This window comes from Lithobates pipiens, unplaced genomic scaffold (assembly GCF_037356315.1).
Source record: "Lithobates pipiens isolate NorthernLeopardFrog02 unplaced genomic scaffold, aLitPip1_a1.2 Scaffold_17, whole genome shotgun sequence".
Taxonomy (NCBI): Eukaryota; Metazoa; Chordata; class Amphibia; order Anura; family Ranidae; genus Lithobates; species Lithobates pipiens.
Genome location: NW_027507755.1, coordinates 10,034,418 through 10,060,467, shown reverse-complemented (window position 1 = coordinate 10,060,467; position 26,050 = coordinate 10,034,418).

The window sequence follows — 26,050 nt, the reverse complement described above, 5'->3', positions numbered from 1 at the left end:
CTACATGGTTTTGGTAAATCTGAAGACAAAAATCAGCAGAAAATTTGATAGTGTGTATGGGGCTTAAGTGGCTAGTTATTAATTAGGTTACCATTTAATTAGATTATTGTTTATGTTAGCTGTTCATTAGCTGTACTGTTAAATGTGCTGATAATATTGCTGTTTAAACTTTGCATTGTTTAGGATAATGTGATCAAGCTGTTATCTGATTTTGTGTGATATATATACAGTGCCTTGCGAAAGTATTCGGCCCCCTTGAACTTTTCAACCTTTTGCCACATTTCAGGCTTCAAACATAAAGATATAAAAATTTTATTTTTTGTGAAGAATCACCAACAAGTGGGACACAATTGTGAAGGCAGTGTATTCTGTGGGAGTTTACAATAAAGTCAGTTCCAGTTTGCACCTAAGCTAGTGTTGTCTAGTTCTTGGGTGCAATGCTCAGCTATAATTCCTAGTTCCAGAGTGACGGAAGCTGTATCTTGGCAGAACCACCCAGGCATAGTTTGTGAAGATTATTTTGGCATTTTTCCTACACGGCGGCTAGTCGGTATTCTCACCAGACCAGCGGGGGCTACAGTTTGGTATCATTACATTCAGTTCTTATCTTGCTGTGTGCATATTATATGCTTTTATTCACTGTATAATGATCTACTATTTTGTGATTTTTTTTGTATGTACATTTTGTTTTTTAGCAAGTCCGTTTCTCTGATGCTCCTGAAGAAGCGCAAGGCGTGTAAAATGCAGAGCCTTAGGAGTTGTACAATCAGCTGTAAATTGATAAATAAATTGTTATATCTGATGTTGTCAAGAGGTTCTTCACACATCTAAGATTTGTATAGTTTACATGTATATAGGCTTTGTACACTGATATCATATACTATTTGATTTTATGATATGAACTTGTTCTAATGTTGTTTTTAGTATTTTTCTATTTTTAACCACTTGCACTTAAACACCTTCCTGCCCAGACCAATTTTGAGCTTTCAGCGCTGTCGCACTTTGAATGACAATTGCACGGTCATGCTACACTGTACCCAAATGACATTTTTATCATTTTTTTCCCACAAATAGAGCTTTCTTTTGGTGGTATTTGATCACCTCTATGGTTTTTATTTTTTGCGCTACAAATAAAAAAATACGGACAATTTTGAAAAAAAAAAATGTTTTTTTTGTTTCAGTTTCAAAACTTTGTAAATAAGTACGTTTTCTCCTGCACTGATGGGCACTGATGGGGCTACACTGATGGGCACTGATAAGGCGGCACCGATGGGCACCAATGATGTGGCACCAATGAAGTGCCACTGATGAGGTGGCATTGATGGACACTGATAGGTGGCACTGATGGGCACTGATAGGCGGCACTGATGGGTGGCACTGATGGGCGACACGGATGGGCACTGATAGGTGGCACAAATTGGCACTGATAGCTGGCACGGATTGGCATGGGTGGGCAGCACAGATGGGCATGGATAGGCGGCACAGATGGGCATGGATAGGCGGCATAGATGGGCATGGGTGGGCACTGATAAGCGGCACGGATGGGCACTGATAGGCGGCACAGGTGGGCACTGATAGGCAGCACAGGTGGGCACTGATAGGCGGCACAGGTGGGCACTGATAGGCGGCACAGGTGGGCACTCATAGGCAGCATTGTATTATGTTATACTGTACTAATGGATGCCAATCAGTGCCAAACAATAATGCATGCCAATCAGTGATGCCCATTGTGGGCACTGATTGGCATCCATTATGGGCACTGATTGGGATCCATTGTGGCACTGACTGGCATCCCTGGTGGTCTAGGGAGGATCACCTTTTGCTGGGCATCCCTGGTGGTCTGGTGGCATCCCTGGTGGTCCAGTGTGGGCATCCTCGGGGGGGCTGTGCTGATAATCGATCAGCACAGACCCCCCCCCCTGTCAGAGGAGCAGCGGATCGGCTCTCCTCTACTCGCGTCTCGGCTCTTCCTATTTACACTGTGATCAGCCGTGATTGGACACGGCTGATCACGTGGTAAAGAGTCTCCGTCTGAGACTCTTTACCGAGATCGTAGTTGCCGGGTGTCAGACTGACACCCCGCAACAACGATCGCCGCGATGCGAGCCCCCGGGGGCGCGCAGCGGCTCATAATCCTGATCACGTCATATGACGTCCTATCAGGATTATGCAACCACTTTGCCACCGTCAATTGCCTATAGGGCGGGCGGCAAGTGGTTAATAAATACATTTTTTATCAGTATATTGAAATGGTCGTGCCTATAAAGTCCAAACCCCTCCCTTTTTTTTTCTTTCTCAATATTGTCTTGTTCTTGGGTGCAATGCTCAGCTATAATTCCTAGTTCCAGAGTGGCGGAAGCTGTATCTTGGCGGAAGCACCCAGGCGGGGTGCTAGGTGGTCTGCCACAAAGGCTTTGTTCTCAAAATCAATGAAAGCTTTTGTTTTGTAACTGAGGTGCATTAATAGTATATTGGTACATATTTTAGGGGAGCTGGATTTTGGAAAAAAAAGTCGAACTTAGCCTGTAATTTTTTGTAATCAAGTAGAACAGCGAATCCATTTTAGGGGTTTATAAACACTACCCTTCATAATTGCTGCATTCAAACTTCTTACACCTTTACAAGCAACACAGTCAACACATATGAAAGTGATCGGTAGAGCAACAAAGAATCCCCTTAAAAATGCTTGAATATATCTCTTTTCATAATTTGAAAGGGTACTTATCCTTTAAAGCATAACTTTTTCATCTTTCCATCTATTAAATCTTCTGCCCTTGTTGTTTTAACTTTGGATAGTAAAACATTTTTATTTTTTTTGCCAGTAAATACCTTATACAGCCCACTTCCTGTTTCTTATCTGGTAAAAAGCCTAGGCTTATGACATCATGCACAGTTCTCTCTCTCTCACTCTTGTGAGAGTTTGCCAGGAAGGGAGGGGGGTGAGTCATAAGAGGGCCAATGAGAGCTTCGGAGCTGGAGGTGTGCCTCTGTGTGTCTGTGTAAATGAAGAAAGTGAACAGGAAACAGCTTCAGCTGCCCACAGTTAAAATGGATGCAACCAGACTCAGTGGAGGGAGATTTCTGCAGCATATTTGGCAAGTACCGAATCACAGTATATATAAAATAATATGCAAAGTGGTTGGATGGAAGCTTCAGAATGGCGAAGATGTTTTTATTATAAATTATGTGAGCTGACTGCAGTTCCTCTTTAAGCTCTACTCATATAACACCTAGAAAAGTGCATATTACAATAATTTATACTAATAGAACTACTACAACTCTGGTCAACTTAAAGGCTAAGAAATGTTTGCACACCTGGCAATCCTGTGGAATTTTCTACTTTTAAGCAAGTCTCTGCTGTCTTGACTGGATGGTAATTCAAAAAGGTAAGGTTTGGGGCCCCTATTCCCCCTCCACTAGTGCAAGGCCATATTCCTTATAGCAGGTGAAGAGGGACCAGTGGAACCATTTTTCGTTAAATGTCTCCTCTTTACCTTGCAAATTTGAAGTAACATTCTCCATATCATAAATGTCAGCCATAGCAAGATCAAAGGGGGTGATTCCTGTCTCCATATGGCCAGAATGCAGGCCTTAGTCACATTCAGAAGATGGGCCAACATTGAATTTTTATACTTACGCTTCTAAAGATCTGCAAAATAAAGGAGATGGCTGGCCGGGTCAGACCCCAAGTCATATTCAGTGAGCTGCTTTATGGTGTCTTGCAATTTATACCAAAACCCCTCCAATTTCCGGCAGGACCAGAAGACATGCATCATGGTGCCCTCTGCTGACCACAATGCCAGCAGGTGTTCACCACACTGGGATAGGTTTTCTGCAAAAGGCATGGAACCTTATACCAACGTATGAGGCTCTTCTAACTCAGCTCTTGATATTTACTGCCACTGAAGAGTAGTGAGCAAAGTAAAGGATATAATCCCGCTGCTCATCGGAAAATGTTGGGATGAATCATATCATACATAATACAGTATATTAGATTGCATTAGTACTTGATGGTACAGGAGTGGCTTTTTGTGGATCTTTGTAAGAATCTTTTAGTAAAATCTTGTAAAACAATAGGATTGACTGTCGGTTGCTGTTCATGGTGCTGAAAATTGTATAAACACAATGGGGGGATTTACTTATACTGGTGTACTCAGAATCTGGTACAGCTGTACATGGTAGCCAACCAGCTTCCAACTTCAGCTTGTTCAATTAAGCTTTGACAATAAAACCTGGAACCTGATTGGTTTCTACGCAGAAGTGCACTTGATTTTGCACTCTCCAGTTTTGGTAAATGACCCCATGCGTCAGTGCCATGCATATAGAATGCTGGCAGTTCGATTCACCTTTTACTAAAAAACTGCCTATGCAGGTAAGGGATGCCTGTAAATAAAAAACAACTGTACAGCTTTAGCCAAAGTTAAATAAAGCCCTTACTATAGGTATATGGCCTATACCTAAAGCACGGGCTTTATCCAACTTCATCTCTTTATGAGGCAGAGAACACTGCATATACAGTGTGAATTAAGCGCTTATTGACCTTCTTTCTTAGCAAAGAGGCCTAGTAGGTCTGGTGAGTGATTTAAGCATCATTCCTCACTGGATAGTGTGTGCATGTTTACTTTGGTGGAGGACACACTGAAAAACAGGAAGATTTATAGATTAAAGCGGTTCTTCACCCTAAAGGGGAAGTTCCGCTAATCTGATCCCTCCCCCCCCCCTCCGGTGCCACAATCGGCACCTTGCAGGGGGGAGGGGGGTACAGTTACCTGGATAATCCAGGTATCTGCACCCACTTCCGGCCAGACCGCCGCAGACCCCCGCAGACGCCCCCCCCATTGTGTTCTGGGAAACACACAGTTCCCAGAGACACAGCGGGGGACCATAAGAGACGCGCAGCGCAACTAGGGAACCGGGCAGTGAAGCTGTAATGCTTCACTTCCCGATTCCCTGACAGAGGATAGCGGCGGGGGCAGCAGCGAGACGAGCGATCGCTCGTCATCTGCCGCCGACATCGCTGGACCCTGGGACAGGTAAGTGTGATTTTATTAAAAGTCAGCAGCTGCAATATTAGTAGCTGCTGGCTTTTAATATTTTTATTTTAGGTGCAGAACCGCTTTAAGTGGACAGACTGTCACAAGTGTATTAGTCACATAGACTGATTTATACATTGCATCAAGAGGAAGTAAACCTCCTCTGAAAACTTTTACCTATAGGTAGGCCTATAATAAGGCTTATCTATAGGTTTTGAAATTATGGGTGCTGTTCCTTTCGAACCCCTACACTATCCGTAATATTGTGAGTGTATGGAATATTGCCTCATAGATCAATCAATTTAGCGCAGCTCCCCCCTTTTTTATTTCTGTTTGATGTTATATACATTGTGTATAACATTTTGAGTTGCAGCTTAGGTACTTAGGGTAATAGCGCACTTTTCTCTTTTTACTATGCAGCTATACTGCTCAAGTTTCTACCCCCAGTGGGTGCTGGGAGACTGCACCCAAATTTCTGATCCGGTCTAGAACTATGTGCTAAAAGTGTGCTAATTGACTGCCGGACTATGGATGCCGTTCTGCTTGGGTTCCCCCCTTGAAGGCGTTTTTGCCTCTGTTTTGGGTTGGGTTATTAAGCCTCCCCAGGGTTGGGGGTGGCAGGGTGGGGGGGTTGGTTGGGACTGTTTTGTTGTACTTTTCTCTTTTATTTGAACTTTACAAGCGATGTGTACCTCCATATACATCGGGGTGCCATGTTTTGCATGCACTGTTTTATGTCTTGGTCCGGGTTATGCTCCTAGACCCTTTTTGGATTTCCTTGCCTAGTTCTGTAATGCCTAGTGCCTATGACTGACTGTAATGTAGTGTATTGGAACGCCAGGGGGTCTAAACTCCTCTGTGAAGAGGTCCTTGGTTTTTTTAATTTTTGAATTCCTACTGCCCACAGATTTGTATTTTACAAGAGACCCATTTAGTGGGCAGTAAACTCTTGAGTCTTGACCCTGCATAGGACACCATTACCATTCCTCATATACCAATTATTCCCGGGGCATCAGCATTTTAATTCACAAGTCTCTTGCATTTAGGCTACTGGCACTTGAGATGGACCCGGACAGCTGATACATCATATTACATGCCTTGAATGATAGATTGGAACTGGTGGTGGTGGGGCTGTACTTACCCCCCTGCCTTCATGAGACTGCTTAACCAATTGATTACCAAAATTGTTGCCTACTCTACGGATAATGTGGTGATTCTTGGAGATTTCAATATGGTCCCGTCTCCTGGGATGAACAGACTTTCCACCGGAGCATGTATTCCCTTGGAGCTGTCCGCTTGGGCAGAAGCCTCCAATCTGACAGATGTGTGGAGATGGCGTCATCCTCATGAGCGCACTTACACCTGTCTTTCAGCCTCGCATAAAACCTTTTCTTGTATAGACCAATCTATGCTGGGAGGGGGGAGCTCTGTTCTTTCTAGAATTCGGGACACCTCCGTCCTTGAAACTAAATTTGTCTACTGCCCCATGGGATAGTCTGTGGTGTTTATCCAGGTTCTGGCTCTCTGATTCAAGGGTTTCTGAGCCATATAGATCTGGCATGATACACTACTGGAAGGATCAGGAAGAACCATTCTATATCTCTATATAAAAAAGAGGAAAAACCGCGCTTGTCAAGTAAAAAATTAAAAAAATTAAGCGGCAACCCAAATGTTATACTACATTTGGAATAAAGAAAAAAAGGAGTGGGTTGCGCTAACAGAAATAAAATTAATAATTATAAATGAGAAAAACCCTAAAGTAAAAGACTCTAGGAAGTTACTGTTTAGTTAATCAAAACTGTGCCACGAAAAAAATTGTTATGTTAAATGTAGATAACACATATACATCAATTTAGCTAGTGAAGACACCATAGAACATAATGAATTATCCTAATGTGATGTGAACAATAAGCTGAAAAAAAAGAAGCTATGTTACACCAAATAACCAAAAATTAACCACTTGTCCACTGGGCACTTAAACACCCTTAATAACCAGACCAATTTTCAGCTTTTGGTGCTCTCACATTTTGAATGACAATTACTCAGTCATGCAACACTGGACCTATATGAAATTTTTGTCCTTTTTTTCACACAAATAGAGCTTTCTTTTGGTGGTATTTAATCACCTCTCAGTTTTTTATTTTTTGTGCTATAAAAGAAAAAAGACCGAAAATTCTGCGAAAAAATGAATTTTTCTTCGTTTCTGTTATAAAATTTAGCAGATTAGTATTTTTTTCTTCATAAATTTTGGCCAAAATTTATACTACTACATATCTTTGGTAAAAATAAGTACAAATTGGTGGATATTATTTGGTCTTTGTGAAAGTTATAGATTCCACAAGCTATGGTGCCAATATCTGAAAATTGATCACACCTGAAGGACTGACAGCCTATTTCAATTCTTGAGACCCTAACATGCCAGAAAAGTACAAATACCCCCCAAATGACCCCTTTTTGGAAAGAAGACATTCCAATGTATTTAGTAAGAGGCATGATGAGTTTTTTGAAGTTGTCATTTTTTCCCACAATTCTTTGCAAAATCAAGATTTTTTTTCCTTTTTTTTTTTTTTTTCCACAAAATTGTCATATTATCAGGTTATTTCTCACACACAGCATATGCATACCACAAATTACACCCCAAAACACATTCTGCTATTACTCCCGAGTACGGCGATACCACATGTGTGAGACTTTTACACAGTGTGGCCACATACAGAGGTCCAACATGCAGGGAGCGCCATCAGGCGTTCTGGAGCACCCAGGACAATTCTGACATTTCTCTCCTACATGTAAAAATCATCATTTATTTGCTAGAAAATTACAGCGAACCCCAAAACATTATATATTTTTTTTTAGCAAAGACGCTGGAGAATACAATGGTGGTCGTTGCAAATTTTTATCTCACACGGTATTTGCGCAGCAATTTTTCAAATGCGTTTTTTTGGGGGAAAAAACAGTTTTGTGCTTAAAAAAAAAAAAAAAAAAAACAGTAAAGTTAGCCCAATTTTTGCATAAAGTGAAAGATGAAGTTATGCTGAGTAAATAGATATCGAACATGTCACTCTTCAAAATTGCACATGCCCGTGGAATGGCGCCAAACGTCGCTACTTAAAAAATCCCCATAGGCGACACTTTAAATTTTTTTTATTGGTTACATGTTTTGAGTTGCAGAGGAGGTCTAGGACTAGAATTATTGCTCTCACTCTAACGTTTGCGGCGATACCTCACATGTGTGGTTTGAACACCGTTTTCATATGTGGGCGGGGCTTACGCATGCGTTCGCTTCTGCATGTGAGCACATGGGGACAGGGGCGCTTTAAATTTTTTTTTTTTTTTTTTATTGTTCATTTTACTTTATTTATTTTAGTTTGACATTTTTTTCCCCAAAAATACATTTTTGATCACTTTTATTCCTATTACAAGGAATGTAAACATCCCTTGTAATAGGAATATGGGGTGACAGGTCCTCTTTACAGTGAAATCTGGGGGTCAATATGACCCCACATCTCACCTCTAGGCTGGGAAGCCTGAAATAAATAAGAAAAAAAAAAAAAAAAGATTCTGGCTTTGATCGTACTGGCGAGTTGGTAGAAGCACCGGAGGGCGGTGAGGGGTGGGGGGCGTCTATGGCTGGGTATTTCAGGGTATCACCGAGTATGGCTGGGTATCTCCGAGTATGGCTGGGTATGGCAATTTATGGCAGGGTATTGCAGAGTATTGGCGGGGTACTGCAGAGTAATGGCAGGGTACTGCAGAGTATTGGGGGGTACTACAGAGTAATGGCAGGGTACTGCAGAGTATTGGGAGGTACTCCAGAGTATTGGGGGGTACTGCAGAGTAATGGCAGGGTACTGCAGAGTAATGGCAGGGCAATGCACTGCAGAGTAATGGCGGGGTACTGCAGAGTAATGGCGGGTACTGCAGAGTAATGGCGGGTACTGCAGAGTATTGGCGGGTACTGCAGAGTAATGGCAGGGTACTGCAGAGTATTGGGGGGTACTACAGAGTAATGGCAGGGTACTGCAGAGTATTGGGGGGTACTCCAGAGTATTGGGGGTACTGCAGAGTAATGGCAGGGTACTGCACTGCAGAGTAATGGTGGGGTACTGCAGAGTAATGGCAGGGTACTGCAGAGTAATGGCGGGTACTGCAGAGTATTGGGGGTACTGCAGAGTAATGGTGGGGTACTGCAGAGTATTGGCGGGTACTGCAGAGTATTGGGGGGTACTGCAGAGTAATGGCAGGGTACTGCAGAGTATTGGGGGGTACTACAGAGTAATGGCAGGGTACTGCAGAGTATTGGGGGGTACTGCAGAGTAATGGCAGGGTACTGCAGAGTAATGGCAGGGTACTGCACTGCAGAGTAATGGCGGGGTACTGCAGAGTAATGGCGGGGTACTGCAGAGTAATGGAGGGGTACTGCAGAGTATTGGGGGGTACTGCAGAGTAATGGCAGGGTACTGCAGAGTAATGGGGGTTACTGCAGAGTAATGGCGGGTACTGCAGAGTAATGGCAGGGTACTGCAGAGTAATGGGGGGTACTGCAGAGTAATGGCAGGGTACTGCAGAGTATGCACTGGTATTGCAGAGTATTGGCAGGGAATTGAGGGGTTAAATTCGGTGAGCAGCGATGTGGGCACTGCAGATGCAGCCCACATCGCTGCTGACACCGATCTCTTTCCCCTCCGCTGTACCGATCGGTACAGAGAGGGGAGGGAGGAACCGGCGTCATAATATGACGCCGGTTTGTTTACAAGTGATCACTCCGTCATTTGACGGAGCGATCACTTGGTAAACGGCCGCGACGAGCGGCCGTTTACCATGATCCGTGATGCGCCGGGTCCTGTGGACCCGGCGGTCACGGATGCTCTCGAGTGCGCGCCCCAGGGGGCGCGCAAGAGCAGAATTCTGGGAGGCCGTTAATTAACGGCCTCTCAGAGTTAAACAACCGCCCTGAAGCCGTTAATCGGCAATGGGCGGTTGTTAAGTGGTTAATAAAACATCAATACATGTGAAAAATTGATAACACTAAAATATTGAAGTGTCCATAAGGTCCTTGGAAAATATCTATTTTCAAAGTATTCCACGGTGATATGGTGACAGCAAAAATATCCAGAACGAACGTGAACAGTGCACAACCTCCACCACAGATATTACTGCCGCTTACCGAAGATGTATGGTTCTTTATTATAGAGAACCATGCAGAGCGGGTGACTGATTCCCCCAGTCCAGGGTTTTCGCAAATGGATGCAAGAGAACTCAGGAACCCGTTAGCCTTCAAATACACTCCCTCTCACCGGTTTACATAAAAGATAATAAAACTCACAATAGTGTAAAACCCAAGTAAATTTTAATCGAACGTAAGAGACAAATGCGCACTTACAGGAATAATGTCTAAAAAGATCGTTCAGCAAATTCGAGCCGGCCGGTCTCGATTAGCGCCCAATACTTCTGCAAACAAACAACGCGAGCTGGTGGCGTCAGGACGTCGCTCCTACTCCCTACGCGTTTCGTCACTATGGGACGTGGTCACGGGGTGTAACATAGCTTCTTTTTTTTCAGATTATTGTTCACATCACATTAGGATAATTCATTATGTTCTATGGTGTCTTCACTAGCTAAATTGATGTATATGTGTTATCTACATTTAACATAACTATTTTTTTCGTGGCACAGTTTTGATTAACTAAACAGTAACTTCCTAGAGTCTTTTACTTTAGGGTTTTTCTCATTCTATATCTCTGTCCACCTCTTGGGATGCTTTTAAAGTGTTCTTCAGAGGCAGCCTGCAGTCACACATCCATCGGGTTCACAGGGGCTTGAGGGAGGATTTGCTGAGGACTGAAGAGAGGGCGGCTGCCCTTGAGGAGGAATACTCCCTGTCAAGAGCCCCTGAGTGTACTCTGATTTTCAGGCAGCACTGAGAGATGTTCTTCTGCTCCAAACATCTGATACTAAAACCCCGGTTTTACATCAATCCCAACACATATTCGAACCTGGGGAAAAAACTGGGAGTATGCTGGCATGGTTGGCTAGGGAGAGGTCCTCACCTGTGTCTTAACAAGAGCTGTATAGCTCCCGGACGATAGGCATGGATGAGAAACTATACGAATATCTGAAGGAAATTGAGCTGCCATGCATTACATATACTTTTAGAGATGCAATGGATGGCCCCATTACACTGGAAGAGCTCCAGCGGGAGGTGGCTTCTCTGCAAATTGGTAAAACACCGGGCCCTGGTGGCCTCCCTGCTGAATTCTTTAAGACATATGCGGAGGAGCTGCTCCCTACATTCAGGCTTATTCTCCAAAAAGCCATGGAGGAGGGATCTCGTCCCCTTTCCATGGCTGAAGCGCTCATTTTGGTCCTTCTCAAACCTGGTAAGGCTCTGGTGCAGTGTTCCACATACCGGCCAATATCCCTCCTTAATGTGGATGCAAAAATTTTGGTTAAGGTCTTGGCCAGTCGATTGAACACTGTGATCACAGTGGCTGCACATATCACAAGTGTTACAGACAGTTCAAATGCTAGACGTGTTTCACACACTAACAGGTGTGCTTATTCATTACAAATAATTCAGGGTAGCCTGGGACTACATGACAGCAGTTCTGAAATTTATGGGAATAGGAAACCACCTTTTAAGTTACATAATGGCCCTATATTCTAACCCCACTGCAAAGGTCCGAGTTAACGGCTTCCTGTCAAACGCCTTCTCCATCCATAATGGTATGAGGCAGGGGTGACCCCTTTCCCCAGTGCTCTCTGTGCTCACCCTAGACCCCTTTTTACGATGCCTGAAAAACAACCCAGACATTAGAGGAGTTTGAACGACCAGTAAGGAATATAAGCTAGCGGCTTTCGCCGATGATATTCTCTTATTCCTAACTGATCCACACATCTCTTTGCCTAACCTCTTAAAAGAATTCCACCAACTTAAGTTGATCTCCAACCTCAAGATAAATTTCCCTAAGTCCTACGCCCTAAATGTTTACCTCCCCAACAGTCTAGTAGTCCAATGCCAGAGTAATTTTCCATTCAAATGGAAGGAAGATCATATAACATACCTAGGAATTCAACTCCCCCGGCGCCTGACAGACTTATATAGTAAAAACTACCTCCCCATTCTACAAAGCCTCACCGATGACTTCAAGCGATGGAACAAACCCATTTTTTCCTGGTTTGGCAGGGCGGCCATTTTAAAAATGAACGCCCTGCCCCGCCTGCTATACATTATGCAAGCCGCACCAATCCACATACCCACTGCCTTTTTTAAGAACTACAAAAGTCTCTGTACTCGCTTCCTATGGGGGGACCGTAAACCCAGAGCCAGCTTCCAGTTTCTTTCGCTACCTAAAACTAAAGGAGGGATCGGTCTACCCGACATAAGAAACTATTTCTATGCTTGCCAACTCACCAGAGTAGCAGACTGGAACATCCACAGCGGCACGAAAGAATGGGTTCACCTTGAGGCCTCCTTTTCCCCACTACCACTGCACTCGCTGCCTTAAATAACCCACAAACACATACCAATTGACATTCTATCCCACCCTCTTATTGGCCCTACCCTCAAAGATTTCCAAAACGCCTGCAGGATGACACTCCTTTCTTCCACTCTGGGTCCCCTCACACCAGTCTGCCAGAACCCTGACTTTCCACACGGACTATGCAGTAACTTCCTAAACGATTCTTGGCCACATAAAAATGCGCTAGTGTATCACTTCTACTCACAAGGCAAACTCTTACCACGGGACCAGTTACCTTCCAATGATGGAAACCCCCCCATCTCCCAGTGGAACTATTTACTGATGGTCCATTACTTAAACAAGCTAGACAGGAAGCACAAGACCTCCAGACCCCGACTACCATTTGAATCTCTATGCTTCACTGGTACCTCGCAACGCCATCTTCTATCAATCACCCACTCTTTTCTCTTCTCTAACACCCCGTCAAACAAAGGCAAGGCCTGCCTGTCCTGGGAGAAAGACCTTGGCCTGTCACTCTCTCCAGAAGATTGGGTCCGAATCTTCCAGACCATACACAAGGGCTCTGTGAATGTTACAACTCATCAGAACGGATATAAAATTCTAACACGCTGGTACCGCACCCCTACATTAATCCATAAATATAAACCAGACCTCCCACATATATGTTGGAGATGTCTAAAAGAGAGAGGCTCGATTCTACATATTTTCTGGAGCTGCCCCAAAATCCGGCCATTCTGGGCCAAGGTCCACCGCATCATTGCGAAAGTTACCACTCTCACCTTGGAGTTCTCACCAGCCCAATTCCTTCTCCATCACTCAAACCACATAAATAGACTCTACTTTAAGTCCCTAGCCATGCATATGGTTAATGCGGCTAAACAATGCGTCCCAATTCACTGGGGGACCACTCAAATCCCCTCACCCAAAGAATGGCTCCACAGGATAGCTAACTTTGCCGAAATGGAGCGACTAATTTCCCAGGCAAATGACACCCACAAAATTTGCATCGAAATGGGCCTGCTGGACCCACTACATTACAACAACAGAATACCTTAACTTGACAGCCCCCATGACGCGACAAACTAGCCCCACGGAAGAAGCCCCACCCTAAGATGACAGTCCCTTACCCTCTATCGTACTAGATTCTTAATACGTACTCCAGAATTGGTATTTCCCGATCTCTGAACACACCGACCCGTCTCTACCCCTGCGCAATTTACCCCTGTGGAGGGAGAGAGAGATGGCACACATCCCATTCCCCCTTGCTCCTAACCGTCACCATCTCCCTACCCACCCCTTGTCAACCCATTACCCTTTCTATATCCTCACTGATGCCCATCATTCCCATACAGAAGTACGACATCCAACCCAGACCCATCCCAGATTGAATAAGCTATTCTCAAAGGCGATGATTTCAATGAACTTTCTCCCACACCGCTCCCTGGTACACTGCAGACCCGTGAGCGTAAGAGCAAATTAATATTTCACACTTGGCCCAATACAGGGGCCAAACCACTCGGACTACGGAGGACGATAACTCATGTACAAACAGCTCTACAGTGTACCCTGCTTCATCTTTCACCCTAACATAATGCTGCTTCCTTTCGGCCTAAATGTTGTTTTGTTTTAGACAAATGTTCTGTCTTGGATAAATGATACAATCATACCCTCTGTAAAACTGTTTACTTCTGTAATGCTACTTACTGAGCTGTTACTCATTTTATCTTTAATAAAATTTTCATGGAAAAAAAATAATAATAATTAATTATTCATTACAATTAGTTAATATTTTGAGCTGAATCTCTTGCTGTTGCTTAGGACTTTCTCCCAGAAATGTATGGTCTGGGGGTCTCTCCCTCTTACTCCAGTGGGTAGAGTGAATCTTATTAAGATGGTATATTTACCTAAGTTCCTTTATCTCTTCCGTAATTCCCCTCTGGTGCATCCAGCCTCCTTCTTTAACAAAATACAGGGAATTATAACATCCTTTATGGGGAATGGGAGGCCTCCACATCTGACCGCTCCCTCTCACTCAGGGGGGCCTGCCCCTACCTAACTTTCAGGTTTACTTCTGGGTGGTGGTGTTGGTAACTGTGATATAGTGGTTCTCCCAACCTAAAGATAACCCACCAGTTACTCTGGAGGCAGCCATCACGAGGTCGTACTCCGCCCTTAGCAACTTGGTGTTCAGGGGACCAAAATCCCACCCCGGAATTACAGAACTGATGCGTATCACTATTTTGCTATGGCACAGGTTGAGGGCCCGTTATAGCTCCCCGGAGACATTCCCCCACATGCCCCCCTTTTGGGTAATTCAAATCTCCCACATCTGAATAAAGTTCCTGACCTGCAGGTTTGAGCAACAAGAGGGATAGTGAATCTTAAACATGTTTCAGGTGGCAAATTGCACTCCTTCCCCGATCTTAAAGATGCGTATACATTACCGAGGTGGATGTTGTTCCGCTACTACCAACTTTGCTACGCATTTCAGAAGCAGTTCCCACCCTCTCTCAGCCTAGAATCTGACCCTGTTGAAGGATTGCTTATTGTCAAGGTAATAGACAAGCCTTTATCTTCTCTGTACTTCCGCCTATCCATAACCCCTTCTAGTAAATTAGAAAAGACCTTTGACAAGTGGAGAGTAGACATCCCTGGCTTGACTGAGGAGGAAAAGGAAGGTTGTTTGTCCTCTTTTGTAATTAATATGATTTCAGCCAGTGCAGCATCCTTCCAATGGAGAAATATTTCCCTAGGTGCATAAAAGATGGCATAACTTAAGAACAATTTAGTATATCGGCCCTTAACGTCGGTGCCAAAAGCATTGAGCAACATAAATCTTGGATCCGACTTGAGGGCTAAAAAGGTTATCCGAATGAGATCAGTGAGAATCTCTGATCAAAAGGCAGGAAGGCGTGGACAGGACCAGACCATATGGAGAAAGGAAGTAGCCTGCATACCACATCTGGGACAGGGCACCGGGGCCCCCGGGGGTTCATAATTGTCAATCTTTTAGGACGTGAAGTAGGCCCTGTGCAAGAACTTAACTTCTAGGCTTCACAGTTGCAATGCTGGCACCGCCGAGAGGAGAGGGGCCCTGGGACAGGTAAGTGGCTGATTATTAAAAGTCAGCAGCTTCAGTATTTGTAGCTGATGACTTTAAATTTTTTTTTTTAGGGGAAACTCCTCTTAAAGCGGGAGTAAACCCACTGAATTTTTTTTTTCTTACCTGCAAGGGAAAAGGCATAATGAGCTAGTATGCACTGCATACTAGCTCATTATGAAATAATTACCTTAGAACAAGGCCCCGATATCTCCGACAATCCACGCCGAGGGAGCTGACATGTTCCCTCGGTGCGTCTTCTGGGTAGTGAGTGGCCGGAGCCGCGATATCGTCACTCCCGTGCATTAACGCGGGAGATTTCTTTCCAGCAAAGTCCAGCGTCTGCCAGGCTTTCAGCCAAAAATCCCCTGTGCGCATGCACTGCTGCAGTCAGCCCCATACAGGTTTAGTGGATATTTTTTATATCCCCTAACTTTAACCTTATAGGTAAAAGTTAAAAAAACAGTATACAACTGCTTTAAGGATGGGGTCGGGCCTGTTCACAACTCAACATGCCCAAGCCCGCCAGAAAGCTTACACTGTACAGCGCTAATCAAAGGCAGTGAGAAATTTCCCAATCTATGCAGCCGCGGATTGGTAAATGTCTCGCTGCCTGTGATTAGCACTGCGGAGTGTCAGCTTCATGGCGGGCTCGGGCATGTGGAGCTGTGAACACGCCTGAGCCCATGCTTAGTGATCATCCTGAATGAGGCAAGCTCTGCTCGGACACTGTGGAATATACTTTCAGTGTGGAGTCAAAGTCCAGAGTGAGCAGTGTGGAGATGCTGAGCCGGAAGCTGATGGATCCATCCATCTTGGAGGTTGAGATCCACACAGAGGATGTGGCCAGGCATCTGGCTTTTACTTACCTCATGCGTTAGATGATCTATAATCTACATATCATCGGGAGTTGGTAAGAGGCCAATTTAATGTTAATTTGGATTGTTATACTTTATTATCACTGGGAACAGTGAATAGCACATCCAGTTGGTGGAATACCAATGGAATAATGTATGATACACGTGGACACTTATTTATTGAACTCTTTATTTATTGCCAGTTGATGCACTGCGTTTGTTTTAATTTTTTGATAAGAGTTTTCTTTGTTTATGAGACAGTGCAGCCTTTTATATTTTTACGTATTTCTCCATTATCTCCTTGTATCCAAGGATTGGTAAAAGTGCAGCAGTCTATTTTAACACATATCTCTATTTAAATCCTATAACCCATCAATTCTCAAGCAGGGTTCCATGAAACCTCCAGGGTTCCTTCAGAGGTTGTTGGGGGTTCCTTCAGAGGTTGTTGGGGGTTCCTTCAGAGGTTTTTTGGGGTTCCTTGAGCTGTGACTGATTAACTTTCCATTTGATGGTGCCAAAGTAGTTCTAGAGCCAATGCCACTTGGATAAACTAGCTGCAGGACAGCAATGATCTTTTTAGCTGTCTGTAAGGGTGGCCTTCTGACCACCATTGTAAAAGTGGCATTCTTTCCATTGGCCACCAATGTAAGGAACAGGGGAAGGGGGTTCCATGATGGATCAGTTTTAGCAACCTAAGAATAAGAATTATTTCAAGGGTTCCTGTAATGTAAAAATGTTGAGAAAGGCTGCTATAACTGGTGTTACCAATGTAGCCAACCCAGGACAATGTCTTTTTTTGAATTTAGTATGGTTTAAAATACACCCATGTGTGCTTTATTTTATATTGAAAACCCCCCGATTTGACTTGCCCTAACCATCTCTCCAGCAATACAAAATAGGGGTACTATGTTGTTCAGGAGGCACAGGTCTTCTTTAGCTTGGTATAAAAGTTTTATGGAGCTGGAAACCTCTATTTGACTTCAAAAGAGCAGCTTGTTGATTCTTTCTCATTAAGGCATAATAGTAAGTGTAGCCGGGAGATAGACGTTTCTTGCTTCAGATAATTACAAGGTGGATTGGTTGGACTTCAGTCTGCAGTTCTATACATTTTACTGCTGATACCACTCTACCTTAGGCTGTGTTTAAGCACAGATATACTTACGCGGAATGCTGAAGATGGTAAAAAGCACCAATAATTCAGAGAGCATAGGAAATAAACGTACAAATTGCGCCAAAGATGAACCGAAAGAAATATACTGTACAATTCATTGATGTTAATAGGAGGGGAATGTTTTATCCATATCTTAAAAATCCCTTTTAATGAAGTGGCAAGTCCCTGAAGTGATACAGTTTGCAATATAAAAGGCTTTGTTTCCTATACACAGCATCTGTTTTAGGCAAAAGCATTATTAAAATATAATTCTGGCTTCTTAGCTCTGATATGGTAACAGTGTGCTACACCTGCAAAGTTCCAGATGAAAAGTGATGACTTTGTCGTTTCATTTTCCTCCAAACCGAGATACATAATAAAGAGACAGTGAACGATGCGCAAAAGCTTGCAGCTGGTTGCAGAACTTTTACTAAACAATGCTGCATAAAATTCATTAGAGAAATGGCTTAAAGTGGTACTAAATGCTAGGTGTTTTTTTTTTTATTCCTAAAAACACTGTAGTGCCTTTTAAGGCACACCTGTTCCCAAACACTTACCTGCAGTCCATATTAACCAACGCTGGGTCCTCCATGATCTGCAACGCTTCTCTAATAGTCTGGGTTGCAGAGGCGGGTACTGAGGGCAGCAAAGTGATAGACTTCTGCTGTCAGTCTAATTGCTGGGAGCAAGGGCATGACTTGCCAGGCGCTATGCGAATCTATGGATATATAGAGCACTGGCCAGAGGCATGCATGCGCAAGTGCTTCCCTAGCAGCTAGCTAACTAAAGAGACACCCACAGGCAGGGGGTATGAGCAACTTTGGGACCAGTCACAAAAGAACATATGTAGCAATTTGAAGAAGAATCTACTGTACTGGAATCTCAAGCGGTACTATCAGTCCTGTCCAGTCCTCCTTTAGGAACTACAGAATACCCCCATGGTAAAGTGGTTGTAAAAACTCAAGGTTTTCTTCTGCATGCTGTCATCAATCCTTATAGTGGTCTATAATGGTGACAGTCTGAGTACCACTGTAATAGTGACATTCCTCTCACTGACCACCAATATCAGGAACATTTTTCCCATTGATCATTGAGGAATCCATTTTAGCAAGGGTTCCTTAGGAGCTGAAATTTTTTTCAAGGGTTCCTCTGGGATAAAAATGTTGAGAAAGACTAGCAAAAGGCTCACTACTAGCCTATGAGAGGGGATGAAAATACTACGTCCACTGAGAAGGTACTACTAAGGGGAGAAAAATTTTGCTGCTATCTTTGGATATTCTGAACCCCCAACGCTCTATTCCCTAAATGTTTGAGCCAGTAAATCTTGCAAAAAGATGATGAAAGGTGTAGAAATGACAGTCAATAAAAACAATCCTGGATTCGGGCACTCTGTCTTTGTTGGCTGTCATTTGCTATTTTAGGAATAAAATTGGTGGAATGTTCCTGAGGTGAGCAGACGTTCTTTTCTTTCTATTAATCATCGGTGGTGAGCCATGGCTTGCACCCAGCGCATCCGGACTGTAGTGACTGCTCACCTGGAGCAGCATCTTCCTTGTTTAAATCATCTGTCTTTCAGTTGCCATTGATGGGTCAGTGGGTGTCTGAATGCAGCTACAAGACAATATACAAGTAAGAGGGCTACGGGGCTCTGTTAATCTAGCACCTCCAATTGGGATAGTTCTGGGATGGATACATTAAAGGAGGAGCTCCAGTCTGTAAAAAAAATTAATGAATAAAGTCGGCAGCTACAAATACTGTAGCTGCTGACTTTTAAAGCGGTAGTAAACCCGCAGATTTTATTTATTTGTTTTTTTAAACCTGTAAGGAAAAAGGCATAATGAGCTAGTATGCACCACATACTAGCTCATTATAAAATACTTACCTTAAAAGGAGGCGTTGGCAGGTGATCTCAGTCTACGCCGAGGGACAATTTTTTTGACATTTTTCCTCGGCGTGTGTTCTGGGTATGGCGGCTCCGGCACTGTGATTGGCCAGAACCGCAATGTTGTCACTCCTGCACATGCATGTGGGAGACTTCTCTCCGGCAGATTCCGGACCTTTTAGCTGGAAAGTCAGGGGCTGCATGCAAGGGGAATATTTCCTAAACAGTACATGTTTAGGAGATATTCTTTTTACCTACAGGTAAGCCTTTTTATAGACCTACCTGTATGTCAAAGTAAAAAAAAATGGATATACAACCGCTTTAATATAATTACACTTACCTGTCCAGGGATCCCGCAATGTTGGCACCCTAGCTGATTCATCAGTCGGCTTCGGGTGCAGGCGCTGGTATCTGTAATAAGGGAAACAGGAAGCGAAGCCTTGCCTACTTTCTGAATGTTCCCGCCATCTTCTGGGACCCCTGTGTGTCCTAAAAGGCAGCAGGGGGGACAGAAATGTTGTAGATTGGCGATCTTATCCAGAAGTGGGAACGGGTATCTGTCAAAACCAGGTGCTCGCTCCCCCCTGCCCCCAAAAAGTGCCAAAAATGGCAGTGGAGGAGGGGAGGGTGCGAACAAGCGAAGCTTCCCCTTTTGAGTGCAGCTCCAAATGGACTAAAATGCTACCCTTCCTGGGAAATATGTTGCTATTTCAAAGCCAAGATACTTAAAGTGGAGGTTCACACAAAAATTGAACCTCCGCTTTTCGGACCCCCCCGTGGCACCTTTCAGGAGGGAGGGGGTGCAGATACCTGTCTAAGGTAGGCATAGACTCCCACAGGAGTCTTCTGGGACACACACGGGTCCCAGAGACAGCAGGGACCATTCTGATTGCGTTGTGCGACTCGCAGCAGCATCCGAGGACCGAGGGATGGTTCGGCCTTGGGTGCTGACATCGCTGGACCCTGTGACAGGTAAGTGTCCTTATTTTATAAAATTGTAATTTTTATTAGTTTTCAAATCAAGTACAAAGTATTCGAACATTAGAATAATCAATAAACAGAAGTGAATATAGAACATATCACAAACAGTGGCTACAAAAGACAGAGAATAGCGTCCATATATGCAGGCACAAGGGTGAACTGCATAACCAAATCATGTAGAATGATCAATAAACAGTTTACTAAAACCAAAATGTCGTTTGACAAAAGGCTGTAGGCCAAAAGGAGGCATAGAAACATAACATTTACATGGTCATCATGGTGAGTCTTGGGGGGGGGGGGGGGGTAGTTTACCAGGATTTGTACATAGAAAAGGTAAATATGAGGGGGGGGGGGGTGAGAATAGATGACAGAAAGGGGATGTTACATCTGGTAGCTATGATCATAAAGGATGTACAGGCAAGGGAGCCCCATAGCTCGACCGATCCCAGGGCCCCCATACCTTTTCAAATTGGGGGATCAAGTCATGCACCCAGGCTGTCAGGTATTCCATTCTCCAAATATCAGACACCAATTGAAGAAGTCTAGGCCATGGGGGAGTTGAGCCCGACAGCCAGCACAGCGGGATAAGCCTCTTAGCTGACAATAGAATATAGGAGACCAGCCTATTTTTAGGTAGAAAGGAAGACCTAACAGACAGTGTAAGGGATCGATTGGGAGGGACACCCCCGTCACCTCTGCCACCAGTGACCCCACCGATATCCAAAAGGGACGTATCAGGGGGCATTGCCAGGAAATATGAAATAGTGACCCAATGTCAAGCCCACAACGCCAGCAGTGCGGCGAAACTGAGGGGTCATATTTGTGGATGACATCAGGAGTCCTATACCAGAACATGAGAATTTTAATTGCCGTTTCCCTTTGCGTAACACACTTAGAGGATTTAAAGGTAGAGGACCAAATCCTATCCCAAGTCTGCAGGGTGATAGGTTTGTCTAACAATCGAGACCACCTATCCATATACAGATGTGTAAGTTCATTTAAGGGGGTCGACTCAAGTGTCCTTTTTTTAAAAGTCAGCAGTTGCAGTATTTGTAGCTGCTGACTTTAAGGGTTGATTTAGGGTTGATTTACTAAAACTGGAGAGTGCAGAATCTGGCGCGGCTCTGTACGGTAGACAATCAGCTTCTAACTTCAGCTTGTTCAGTTAAGCTTTGACAAAAAAAAAAGGAAGCTGATTGGTTTCAATGCAGAGCTGCACCAGATTTTGCACTCTCCACTATTAGTAAATCAACCCCTATGTCACATTATCTCTGCTGACAGGAAGAATTGGCTAATGTGAACTCTGGTTATCCCCGCTCTGGAGCACCAAGGCCAGCACTGACGAGTAGCTTGAGCAGTATTTGCACCAGTTATTCTAAGTATTTTTGCCTTTCTGCTATAATGTATTATTAAACTACAGTACAGATCCACTTTAATTCCCTGTAGTCAATGGTCCAGAAATAACAGGTCCCTTTAAAAATCTTTGATATTTTTACCTAGCCAGGTGCCATATAGACATATTCCCATGGTCTTTATCCTCTCAGCTGGTTATCTTCACAGGGTGGACAAACAATACACATCAATGCCGGCTTTGTGTGCTCAGCTATTTGGGGAACGTATTGCTGAATTCTTTTGATCCTAAGCTGACCATCCATTCCGTTTCCTGCTGTTATTTGTAATTTGAAAACTTCAAATAAAGAGATAAAAAAAAGATGATTTTGAAAACGAAGTAATCAAAAATAACTTTTGTTACTAGCATGGTCTCTGCTAACCCAAGTGATAAAAGAATTAAACGCAGGTAATTTTTTTTTTTTCAGTAAGGGTACATGCTGTTGGGTTGAATCACCTCCCAATTCTTTTATTTCTCAGGAATACTCTTTACCTGAGTTGCCGGCTCTATTTCAGCAGGCTCAGTAAATGTGGCCGATATTTTTCTGAATTTGTTTCATACTGAATTCATTATCTGATAGCTCAATTCAGGGCCGGCCATACCATGGGTCCCAGTTGGTCCGTTGGACCCAGGCAACACTTTGAGAGGGACCGGAAATTTAACCACGACCACCTCTCCTCTTATATTTACCTAGCAAATTGACAATCAAGATTTTTTTTACAGCAGTTTTGTGTGTCATGATGACAACTGCCCCCTGGCCGCTATACTGCTCTAGCCTGTCTATATACTACCCTAGCCTGTCTATATACTACCTTAGCCTGCTCCTATACTACCCTAGCCTGTCCATATACTACCCTAGCCTGTCCATATACTACTCTAGCCTGTCTATATACCACCCTAGCCTGTCCATATACTACCCTAGCCTGTCCATATACTACACTAGCCTGTCCATATACTACCCTAGCCTGTCCATATACTACCCTAGCCTGTCCTTATTCTACCCTAGTTTGTTCATATACTACCCTAGCCCGTCTACATACTACCCTAGCATGTCTATATACTACCCTAGAATGTCCATATGCTACCCTAGCCTGTCCATATACTACCCTAGCATCTCTATATACTGCCCTAGCCTCTCTATATACTACCCTAGCCTGCTCCTATACTGCCCTAGCCTGTCCTTATACTGCCCTAGCCCGGTCCTTGAAATTGAACATTCAGACCTCACAAATGCACTTCTGGAAGAATGGTCAAACATTACCTTACACACTCCTAAACCTTGTGGACATCCTTCCCAGAGGAGTTGAAGCTGTTATAGCTGCAAAGGGTCGGGCCAACACAATATTGAACCCTACGGACTAAGACTGGGATACCATTAAAGTTCATGTGCAGGGGCTTCTGGGGGCGGGGCTACCGCGCGCTGATGTATGGAAGCCTGAGACGTGAGCTCCTCTCCAGCAATGGGTCCCAAGCGACACAGAAGTGACAATAGGCCGATTTACCTACACCTTCGGTGACCGGAGATCCTGCTGGACTTAGCAGTATGTCTCGCAAGCGGAAGGACGTGGTCAAACCAAAGAAATTGGCTGATTTCTTCAGACCGGCGGGCCGTGGCCTGCAGCAAGATGGCGCTGGCAGAGGAGTCTCCTCGCCACCCCCCTCGTGCAGCTCCCGATCGGCAGCATCAAGCCCTGAAGCCACCAATGCACTATCCGGCCGCTCTCTGGTGGCATCCACCCCGAACTCCTGCAGCCCTGTGAAGTCTAAACCAAGGCTGGATGAAGACTACAGGCAGGTGAGCACAGAGCAGGAGTCATTGAAGGACACAAGGGAACTGGCGGATCCTTTTAATGCTTTTCCCACTACTGATAAGCCAGTGTCAGACACCATGGTTAAGGACATGTTGCTCTCCCTCCACGCTTCCATGCATGCTGATATGCTGAAATGTGTTAGCAGCTTCAAAACTGAAGTAGGAGAGATGGGAGGCAGAGTTGAGCACATAGAGACCAAAATGGGGGAATTTTCCGGCTTCGCATAACACATTGATTGACGCATACAATGAGCAAGCTGATGAAATCGCATGGTTGAAAAGTAAAGTCGCAGACCTCGAGGATAGGTCAAGAAGGAATAACATTAAGATAAGGGGGGTTCCTGAGACCATCCTCCCTGCGCAGCTACAACAGTATGCTAGAGAACTCATGGGGGCGTTCCTACCTCCCATGACTGAAGCGGAGATGCAGGTGGACCGCATCCACAGGTTACCCAAACCATCACACCTACCCGATAATATACCCCAAGATGTTCTAATGAGGGTACATTTTTATCAAACCAAAGAGAAGCTTATGATGGCGTTTCGCAAACAGCAGTACCCACCAGAAAAATTTGCTCGCATTCAACTGTTAGCGGATCTTTCACAATACACGATGCAGAAGCGAAAGTCGCTGGTGTCTGTGACCAAAGCATTAAGGAACCATAACATTCCATATAGATGGGGATACCTGGTAAAATTGACAGTTACCCATGAAGAAAACATTACTGTAGGGACTAACATTGAAGGAGGTTTGGATCTGCTGCGATCCCTGGCTATCCTGCCAGTTCAAACAGGGGAGGAATCCCCTCCCAAAACCATTGCGCACACCCCCAGGCCATGTGGCAAACAGTGTCGCATAAAAAGAAGAAAAAAGTCAAGAAAAGCAACCTTTAACATGCTCTCTTCCCTTATTGGGTTGTAGGTGGAAACACAGATGAACCCTGTTGCACCCGTTGCACTAAGGAGCACTAGAGCGTCCCCCCCCCCCCCCGGCAATAATGGATGGTTTTTCTGTCCTCTGGTTCTTGTTCTTTTTTCTGGACATGATCATAACCTTTTTCCTCCCCCCCTCTCGCCCTTGTTTCTCGTGGCCTGGTCGTCTCCTCAATCTCTCAGATGTGAATGCCCAGGACGATGGAAGGATGCAATCACTTGGACATAATAACCTGCTAAAGAACGCTGGTAGACACCATCCCTGGTGCTGTTAGTATCAATATCGAACTGATAACCATGTCTTTCAATGTGGTATCTATTAACGCCAACAGGCTGAATCATCCAGCAAAACGCTCCTCTGCCTGGAGGGAAGCAGTGAAACCTCGGGCAGATGTGCTTTGCATCCAGGAAACTCATTTTGAAGCCAAGAACGTCCCACGATTTCAACACAAAAATTTTCCACACATATTCCTGGCCTGCGCATCTAAAAAGCAAAAAGGTGTACTTATTGCTATCTGAGACTCAGTGGCTTTTACTCTGAAAGAGATACATGCAGACCCGGCTGGTCGCTTCCTAATTGTCCTAGGGGACCTCAATAATAGACCATATACCTTGGTTAATCTTTACGCGTCCAACGCTCATCAAATTAGTTTTTTACAGAGACTCTACAGGAGGATCACCTCTATCCGTTGGGGCTAGTTAATAATTTGTGGGGACCATAATATTACACCAGACTTTGCACTGGACACCACTACTGTGGCTAAAAGGCCCCCTCCTAAATTGCAACCCTTTTTACATGCAGCTGATGCTTATGATGTATGGCGGTGCCAACATGCTAATAAATGTGACTATACCTTTCATTCCTCTAGGCACAATTTGTACTCTCGAATAGACTTAATATTAGTCGATAAGCAACTGTCGCAGGCAGTGTCTGCCTCCACCATACATAACATCTCATGGTATGACCACGCTCCAGTTTCTATTACGGTGGTGGAGGGGCACACTCCCGGTCCTGCTTATATTTGGAGAGCCAACTCTTGTATCTTTCAAATGAATATGCATGCCGAAAACATTAGGGAACACCTGAAAGAATATTTTGCTTGTAATGAGGGGTCAGTAGATGACCCAATGATGTTATGGTGCAATCACAAGGCGTTTGTTAGAGGGGTAATGATTAAGATCTGTGCAGGAGAGAAGAGGCGGAGGACACAAAAGGTTGATCAATTGCTCAATGCTATAAAAACCCTTGAGTCTCTCAATAAGACCAACGCTACTTCCCAAACGGCCCAACAACTCTGCCAGGCTCGCTTTGATCTTAGGCTCCTATTAATTGAGCAGTACGATAAGTACGTTCGTTCACTGAGGATGTCTCATTATTCCTCAGGAAATAGGGCGGGTGGGTTCTTGGCCCAAAGGCTTAGAGGAATCAG